The following is a 10,465-nucleotide window of genomic DNA, read 5'->3' as shown; positions in this document are numbered from 1 at the left end:
TCTCCAATTGCTAGGCTCCTAACCCCTAAGTCAAAGATGAATGAGCAAATTAGGATCCTACACAAATTTACCAGCCTTATAGCTAGCATCAACTAGAGAATTGGCAAAGTGGAGGAAGTGGTTGCAAATTCTCTAGTAAATTTATCAGCCATCTATACAGAGCTACAAAAAGTACCATAGTAATCAATACCATACCAGCAAAATGCAGGGAAAGCATCAAGAAATCTTAAAGGGCCTTTAGCCCACCACGTCAAATACGTACCCTACAATGAGCACAGAAGATACAACTAAGAGAAGCTGCTTAAAAGCATTAACTATGAGCAGCAAAGAAAACATCCAAGAAGATGTGTTTTACACCCCTTCTAGCCCGAAATCAAGAAATAAAAGATGCTCCTATAAACAAGCACTCATCGGCTGCATTCCCAGGTCAGCACTGAACGTAGGGAATGCGTCCTTGTCACTGCTCGTACCCGCGGCAATACTCCATGGGAGGGAACTTTTCAGAAGAGGTGAACTTGAAAAGATGAGCTGTATACATACTTTGCAAGACATGCATGCAATTGTGTTTGTTGCTGGTAATGGTGATGGTAATACCAGAGATAAAACAGCCCATTAGACCAAATAAACCAGCGTACAAACTGATCTGTAAGACTAACCCTTCAGTCACTGCCTACAAACTGATCTGTAAGACTAACCCTTCAGTCACTGCCTACAAACTGATCTGTAAGACTAACCCTTCAGTCACTGCCTGGTTGCCCTAAAGGCCAGTCCAACCTGCCTTCAGAATGCCAGAATCAAGATGTGCCAAAAACTGACAAACATTTGGCCTGGAAACATTTTGTGGAAAACTTAAGAGTGAACCACTTCAAAGATCCAGAAACGTAATCAGCCCCAGGGAGCAAAATCCTGGCATTCAGTTAATTAATTTTTCCACTGAGAGCTACATTATCACAGGCATAATCTGTTTACCTAATCTGGCCTAAGATCTCCTGATTCTAAGGATGGGTATTAAAGGCCTAATGCACACTTGTGGGCCTCATTTACGAGGCCCCTAGCAGCACTTTTGTGCCACTGGAGCGGCACTTTTTTATGTTACAGTGGCGCAATGTGCCACAACATATTTACAAGGCCACGCAAACCCACTTTACGTGGCTTTTTTTGTAAATATGTGCCCCTTTCACACAGAATACTACATGAAAGGGGGTTCCTTGGGTGTTACTGTGGGTGTTCCCAAGCAACGCCCATGGAATCTGAAGCATTCTCAGATTTACGAGGAATCGTAAACTTGGTACTGTGTTAGATTCGCATTAGGGAGGCATACCGGAGAGAAATATACTGATTTCTCCTTATTTTTTACTCTTTCTATGTGTGCTGCATTCTAGTGATTGATTTTGTGCAGGAAGGGTGTTCCTTCCTGCACAAAAACAATCACTCCTACAACGCAGACACCCTTACACCATGACGCAAGAGTGCCTGCATTGGCGCATGGCCGCGTATTGTGCAGCAGCGCAGAGGAAAAAGACAGGAGTGCATTCCTGTCCTTTTCTTTTGATGCGGGCAGCAATGCAAGATTCCTTGCCACGCTTCCCTGTGCAAAAACCTCTTAAATGAGGCCCTACATGTTTTAGTTGTACTACCTGCAATTTGCAAAAACACTGGGAAGTGTGTTTCGCGATGTAACAAAACCCATGTTTTAAGTCAGCTAAGTATTTTCAATTTACCAAATGGATTTAATGTCTTCCAGTGAATCACAGTTATATCAGGTTGCAAAAAAGGTGTCTCCAGTGGTCTATAGTTTCACTCTGGCTCAAAGATTATGGAACAGAATCATTTAAAGTAAGTTGACAAAAACAATGTATTTCAATTGTTGAATTCGGTACAATTCAATAGAGTTATGAATTTGGCCTCTCTGAATACATGCAAATGAGATTAGAAATGTAGGCCCAATGCCTTTTCTCTCTTTTACTGTTGCAAAATAATATTCTTATAACATTGAGCTCCAAGCATAGCAGAACATTTCCATATTATGCCTTCTACTCACAGCCTGAAAATACCCATGCTTTTTTAGATAATGTTTTTGTGAAGTATAAATTAATCTAACATGTTATAAAGTAGTATGGGAGACTGTACTTTGTATCCCAATTTTTTCCCCCTTGACTGATAATCTGTTTTTATCCTGTATGCTTGGTGAATGAGACTGTGCCAATGCAATGATTCCCATACCACTGCAGTTGCATCACAATGGTTCTCATTAATAGAAACGTTCTGGAAAATCTGTGAGAAAAGGATGATTTATGTAGCCTTCTCGGTCTGTTGATGTTTCTTATTCCATCATATCATGTCCTGAAGTTTTTTAAGGCACACCACCGCTAGGATGGAGTAATTGGAGTAATTTCAGCAATCCTGTGTTAATCTTCTAGGTGAAATTACCTAAAATGTTGCGATTAATCCTCTTTGCATAATTCAGAGAAACTTTGGGGAAAAAACCTTAGGTGAGAGCACATTTAGCGAGCATGAGCGGTCGCTTGAGCTCGCTGTTTCTGCTCTGCTGCATTTAGCATGTGGATGAGAGGCTGAATTTCGGGTTAAGAAATATGCTAAATGTAGAATTAATTTTATGCCATAATTCAAGCATTATCCAGCAACATTTTTAGAGAATTCCACATGATTACGCTACACTGAATTATGTGAGTTACATCCACCCCTAATATGAACCGTAGCTTCAGCTTATCATAAATTGAGGCATTCCAGTTTATACACATAAACTATTAAACGAGTTATCCCAATATAATAGCAACGTTAAGGCAGTTGGTTGCAGTCCTTTGCAAAAAACTCGGCACAAAAGTCCCTCAATGCTATTAACATTTGCATTGGCTTTTGCACTTAATGCATGCATCAGTGGAAAGATGTGCAAACTATACCTCTGACTAGTGTGCCTCTATTATCTATAATTTTTAATTTTTTTCTGGTTTGCACCCACACTTACCACCTGCTAAATTCACAAGAATACAATTTGGCTGAGCTCCAACTCAGTGCTATTGTTAAAAACGGTGCAAATTCCATGTTCACCTGTTCTAGCATTATCACCCACATATACACAACTTTAGGGTTTGTTTCATTCTAGAGATATTGTATTTTTTGTTTCATATATTCTGTCTTCCTCTTTGCTTTCTTCTTCTCCTATTGCCAAGTGAACCTGCGTTGCTACTACTTTCGGGACTTTTCTTTATCTTGCTGAAAATGAATAGTTACTTCAACTTAATTTGATAAATGACTTGAAATATGAGTCTTTACAGACACAGTTTTCCAATCTCTTTATAAAAGAGTAGGTTGGGCTAAGTATGTTGCAACGTCTGCTTTTGTTTCTGTGCTCAAAATGTCCAAAATGATGGTGGGGTCAGTTAGACTGTGGAGGTGCGTTGAAAGTGAAATAAAGACAGACAATCCATTAGACCCAGACTTACTATGATTTTGCTCTGGGGCAGTATCCCTTTTTGAATTGCGAACCTGACGCAAAATCATTTTTGCATTTATCAAACCGCGCAATGCCGCTTTGCGTGTCTTTGCGAGGTTGAGTAAATTCAAAGTTCTGCCTTGTGTTACTTTGAGTGGGGTTGACATTACATGGGTGAAGCAATGACGTTCCCATGCATTCACTCATTTATTGTGATGCAAACCCAGATTTACAAAGACTTAACCTGGAATTGGGCAAAATGGTGCGCTTACCCGATAGAAGCATAAAAATGATAAATATCTTTATTTCTCCTCATTACTTCCTCTTCCCAGGTGTGCTACATTCTACAGCACAGATGGGAAGAGGACTATGCCTATAAGCATTGTTTTTGTGTGGTAAGGTGCCTAGGCAGCAAACAGTGTGCCAGTGCAAGCAGAGAGCAGAAATTCTACATATCTTTGCAAACATGGAGCATTTCTTCTCTCCCCCTTTCACGCAACGCGGCAAAGCAAGATCCCTTGCAACGCCTCATTGTGTGAAACAATAGCAAATGTGCCCCTATGGGGCTGATTCCGATCCGGGTCGGAAGGGCACCAAACGCGATCCGGCCAGAAAAACAACGAGCCGTACGCGTGTTTTCCGCCTGACTCGTACAGCTGTACGAGTGAGCAAGTACGAAGCGAGCTACGTGAAATTCACTGACCGAGTCGTTTCCGGGTCCGACCACTCCATACTTCTCGGTCGTAAGCTAACCGTGGCGTGCAATGGATGCGATTTACGACCGAGCCAGTACGATGCACGCGTCGGACAGCTCGTGCGAGCCGGAGTGTCTGGCTCGCAAAACGTCGGGGTGGTTGCCTTTAGGGGTCCGCGTCGGACCCCCTGTAACACGCAGCCCTACGACTCGGACACAGGGAGAGACCCAAGGGTCCCCCCAACACAGGCATGTACAGTGTGGAAGGCACCGATGCGTACCCACTGTAGGGGGCGCCCTTGCGCGAGACGTACCCATTCAGTCAATGGGAGCCCATGTACGCGTCATACGACCGGCTCCCATTGACTCCTATAGGAGTCCGACCGAAACGAGTCCGGCAGCATACGGCCGCATCGTACTCACTCGGTCAGACTACAGGACTCCGGCTCGGTCGGAAAACAATCCGGATCCGGCTCGGTGCTTTCCGAACCGGATCGGAATCGGCACCTAAGTCTTTACATTTTTACCTTTTTAGCAAATTAAATGATGTGCAACATTATCACTGCGTGGCAGTATACATTTATAAAAAGATGTAAACAATTGCAGATATAGGGATTTTGGCAAAAAATAAGTTTAAAGGGTACAAAAAAAAGCAAAAATACTACATTTTTTATGAAAAACTTCTTGAGAAAGAAAGAAAGTGGCAGTAAATTAAGAAAAATGTGAATTGGATTTAACAGGAGTGGGCCCTCTGAAGTGGATCATGGTAGTTTATGATACATCACCATACTTCACTGTAGCTGTTTGAAATTTTGGGAGGAAATTGTAAGTGCTGTAAGCTTCATCCTATTTAAACGAAAATAACTTATGTAGTCAGGGGTGTGCAAAGATGTTATAGTGTTGTAATCAAGAGCGGAGAAATTTCCTTTGGCCTTAGCTGGTGTTTTTTGCCAACTCATTCTCTTATATCCAGAAGTCATATAAAACATAGATATTAATTTAGGCTATGATGTACGTTGAAAGAAAATCAAATTTCCAGATCAGAATGACAAACAAATGTTGGAAAATAACACATTGTGACATTACAAGTAAATTGCATTTTTCAAACACCTTCCGACATGATGCGGGGTTCCAATACAGAACTTTGGGCCACATGTATCAACATTTGTAATAGCGATTAACTAATTGCGATTTTCTGTGAATCGCAATTAGGTAATCGCTATTACATATGTATGAAACTCATAGAGTTTCATTAAACGATTCCTAGGAGGTCACAAATCGACATACCTCAATAATTTTAATGAGGTAGGTCGTAATTTGCGACCCCCTAGGAATTGCTAAAATCACAGGGATGATGGCCTGCTGGTGTCAGCAGACCACCATGTCCATGAGTGCTTTTGAATAAATCAATTTTCTTTTTTTTTAAATGCAGCCCGTTTTCCTTTAAAGGAAACGTGTTGTGTTTAGAAAAAAAAGCTGAATAGTTCACTTTTTATTTTTTAAGAGCAGGCAGTGGTCCGTGGGACCACTGCCTGCTTTTAAAAAACATTTTTGCATACAATCACAAAGGGGTACAGTTTGTAAATGGGTTACCATCAGTGAAGGACTGGGCTATTCTAAGGCCCAGCGGTGCCAGGGGACAACACCTGAAACCTTCGTGGGTTACCTGTTCCGGCGTACAAAACACAGAGACACGGGACACTTCCTGCGGCGTCAAAGATCAGTGTTTATTTACTGCAGGGATACAGAAATCGCAAGAAGTACACAACGTGTAGGTTCTGAGAGACTGCTTCAAATTGCAAAAGTGGATCGCTCCTTGTATACACATTTTCGTCATTGAACAACATGGCGAACAAAAGGTTACAACTCAGTTCCCACAGTAAACTTCAAAAAGGGTCGCATTCATGTTTTCAGAAACCCGGAACATAATTACAGCAGCATTGCCGGTTCCCAACTGTGAAAGCACGTTATCCCCACATTAAGCACATTCCATTCTGACTGTAAACGAATTAGGAGAAGGGACAGAAACAGGTGCAAAGGAAAAACAAGGATGAACAACAGATTGGAAAAGAGTGTAGGGAGCAATATCGGAAGCATGATTGCAGGATCAAAGGATTCGTGCCTAATGCATGCACGACTGAAACAATAGACTAGCACGGCAAGATGAGCCTCGAGCGGAGCCATCTGCCCTTGCAGTGTCATCCCCCTCATCATAAAGACACCCTCAAAGGAACTCGTGTCCTCCGCAAAAGTTTGGGAATCCCAGGGTCACGAAGAGGACAGTGTCCGTTCGCTGGCTACTTGAGGGCAAGATACAAAATGGATGCCGTATCTAAAATGGAACCCGAGGGTTCAGATGGACACACCCACGAATGAGACGAACCATACATAGTAGCGTAGCGAAAACGCGTACACCCACTAAACTCGTCATTTGCGGTTCATAGATACCAAACTCGTCCATATTCGAACAAACCCAAAATGTCATTACGATTCTCACGGAACCTCAGACGCTCCTTTTGCCCTCATGTAGGCAAGCACTAGTCGAGATCAGAATCGATTTCGATATTCATCAAATCGTTCAGTTGTTGCTGGAACATCATTCTATCCATCAATGTCTCTTTGGTAACAGATGGCCGTCTTATACACGTTGTAGCACAGAGGCCACATAAGGCAGGACCACACTGCACACAAAGACAACACGTGAACAGAAACGTTACAACAACCCCTATGATCATCAGAATCTTCCAACCCCAAGTTGATATCAGGCCCCAAAACCATCCTAGAAGCGTCCAACTACCTTCGTCCACGTGTGTGGACTCGGAGATCTTATGTAACTTCGAGATGGCTTGATAAACAGTTGGAGCGTTGTCAGGGATGAAAATGCAACAGCTCGAATGGATCACCTTGCACACACCACCTCTATCTGCAAGAACAACGTCTAGAACCATACGGTTCTGCAACGTCATGAGTCTATCCGCCTGAAGTTCTACTGTTAAATTACCAAGAGCACTTGCAGTTATGTTAGCAGTCAATTCTACCACACGGGTCAACTGTCTCAGGTTCCTACTATTAACCATAGGTCCCCAAAACGGCAAGAAACCCTTAAAGAAATCTCCTGCTTCTTGACCGGCAGTGTCCTCTTCGCTAATAACGCCTCTCACAACTCTAGTCTTGTGATAGTCTGAGGCAACCGTAAAAGTCGGTGGCAAAAGATTCGCAATATAACAGGTACCCGAGAAGTCACGGGGCAACCATGTATATGCACGTTCATAACATACGAAATAGGTACCCTTGGCAGTCAGGAAAACAGGGGAAGAGAGCTTCGGTAGAACATACGTATCAGTACAAGCACTCTTCCCAAGCTGGGCTCTCGGATTTCGACCAAGACCTTTCAAGCAGAAATTACCGAGGTGGGGTACGATCCATATTGGAGACGAGCTCTTAAGCTGTCCCCACTGACATACTATACTCAGCCTCACTCAGATCTTTATATGCTTGCACCTCTTCATCTGGAATAAGCGATGCATCAAAAATATCTCTATCTAAATCAGCAATCGCTATCGCCGAAGGCTTGTGGTACGGACCAGGACCGAAGTTTGCAGAACGTGGCTCTCGACTGGGGTAGGAATCTAGTGCACTACGGAACATAGTTTGGAATGCTCGAGCTGACCCCTGGGAGCTGTAAGGAAGAACCAAATACGGAATACCCCTATCCATGGTATGTGGCATTAACCCACACACCCAACAGTTGGTAGTATTCATCACCAACTGATGCTGATGTAGGAGTTGAACTAAGGAGTTATTCATGAATTCCGCACGTCTAACCTGTTCATGTTGGAGCAGAGGATGAAAGGAATGTGGAGAAACAGTGGTAATAGAACTTAGTTTAGGAGAAAAAGTAGGTGAAATGGAAGGCAATAACGACTGTATTCCAAAATACACTCCACCCACCAAATGCATAGAAACAGTCAGAAACAGCAGGAATACCTGAAACAAAAAGCATTTTGTTCGTACAATCTTATGCAATTTTGATCTTTGCGCCAACATCCTTTCTACTTCCAACAGCTCAGAGAACGCCATCCTCTAAAAACCGTCCGTAACGTCCTTGACGCACTTCGTTCTGAGTAGCGATTATCAGTTCCCAGGAGTTCCCAGGAATCGACAAAAAGTAACCGACCTAGTATCAGGAACCTGCTAAACGGAAGGAAGTACCCGCACGGCCCTACGGATGATAGGTTTTCTTAAACGAACATCCAATTTAATAAAAAAAGGTCTCTTAGCTGTAAAAAGTACACTTGAAAAGGAACTCGAAAATCAGTAAAGGATGCAATTGTTCTTAATGTTCGTGGCAACAGTAAAGGACAATATAAGTTCAAAAAAAGATTTTATTAGTCTTTGTCATGTGAACGAAGAAAATATCGACTTCTTCCAGGTCGAGTCTGCTCTTCAAATAATTGTTCAAATTGTGAAACAGTGTTCAATCGATCAGATGACAATTCAGACCTTGAGTTCTCCAAAACTGACGACTCAACAGATGTGTCTGGCTGCAATGAATTGTTTCCTACAGGTTGAGCATCACTAAACGGCACGAAACATAGAGGGGTCTCGGTTTCCGTTGCCGCAATACCAGTTCTCACCCAATTATCTGCCGGTGAAGGGATCGGAACCTTTTTGGTATGGGTGGCATGCACCCAGTTCTTTCTGCCTTCCAACCGAACTGCAGTCCTTGTAGCCAGCAATACTTGGAAGGGACCCACAAATCTCGTCTCTAAGTTGCGTTTTCTGCCAAAATTGCGGGTGACAACCCAGTCACCCGGTTGGAGCCGATGTCCAGGACCCTCTGTCTGTGCCGGTAGAGCTTCAAAGACCTGTTGATGAATTAACCTCAGTTTAGCAGTCAGATCATGAAGATAATCAATTAACATTGGATACTCAAGACTATCAAAGGCCTTAGGCCTCGGGACTCCCCATATGTTTGCAGGGCGGCCGAACACAATCTCATATGGGCTAAGCCCTACTCGAGAGTGCACAGTCGCCCTGGTCGATAAGAGAGCCAGAGGCAAGGCATCAGGCCATGACAGACCAGTCGTAGCTTGTATCTTCGCAAGTTTCAGTTTCAGAGTACCATTGTACCCTTCAACCAAACCCGCTGCCTGGGGATGATTGGCGCTATGGAATTTTTGTCGAATTCCAAGGCCCTTACACACACTCTGCATCACGCTTCCCACAAACTCACTTTAGTTATCTGACCACACAATCCGTGGCATTCCATACCGAGGAAAGTATTCCTTCAGTAGGACTTTCGCTGTGGACAGGGCAGTATTATCCTTAAGAGGATAGGCCTCGATCCATCTGGAGAACGCACAAACCACAACTAAAACGTACTTCAGGTTATTGCATCTCTCCATATGGATGAAGTCCAGTTGGATAACCTCAAAGGGACATGTAGGAGGAGCAAAATGGCCGGGTGGAGTGGGGGTGCCCTTGCCAGGATTATGCATCAAACGCACCATACAATTCTTAACCACTCTCTCAGCACATTTAGCAATACCATCATTCTTCCATACAGGGGACAACAACTTACATATACCTTTCGCGCTAATATGTGACAAGCCGTGAGCCATAGTCACAACGGCTAGCACATATGCATCCGGTAACATCCACCTCTGACATTCCGACAAGTCAACCCAACATCCATGCGTGTCTAACTTTCCCGTGCTTTCTTTCCACTTGGTCTTTTCAGTTTCAGTGGCCTCATTCTGAATTGCTTTCACGCTCTCAACAGTGTCTTCACACATACCAGTCTCCGTCGGCCACCTCACTGAACTCGTAACATACATTCGGGTCGCAAGATTCTTAGCCGTTTCCTTAGCAATCTCATCCGCAAATGCATTACCACGACCAACATCATCCGTAACCTTTCGCTGCGCACTACATTTAATGATTGCCACCTGTTTAGGCAATGTAAGTGCATCCAAAAGATCGTTCACGAGCTGTCCGTGTTGGATCTTCGTACCATGCGATGTCATAAATCCTCTTTCTCTCCACAATCGACCAAAGCTATGTGCAATGCCAAACGCATATTGACTATCAGTAAACACATTCACTCGCTTTCCCTTAGACAAAACACACGCTCTCGTCAACGCAATCAACTCTGCCGCTTGCGCTGAATTCTGACTCAATCTCGCAGTTTCCACAACCGTACTCAACGTCACTACAGCATACGCAGTCGTCACATCACCATTCGGCAACTTAAAACATGAACCATCAACATACAAAGTGCCATCGGGGTCTATCAATGGAGTGTTTTTCAGGTC

This window comes from Triturus cristatus, chromosome 4_2 (genome assembly GCF_964204655.1).
Source record: "Triturus cristatus chromosome 4_2, aTriCri1.1, whole genome shotgun sequence".
Lineage (NCBI taxonomy): Eukaryota > Metazoa > Chordata > Amphibia > Caudata > Salamandridae > Triturus > Triturus cristatus.
This window is presented reverse-complemented; position numbering follows the sequence as displayed.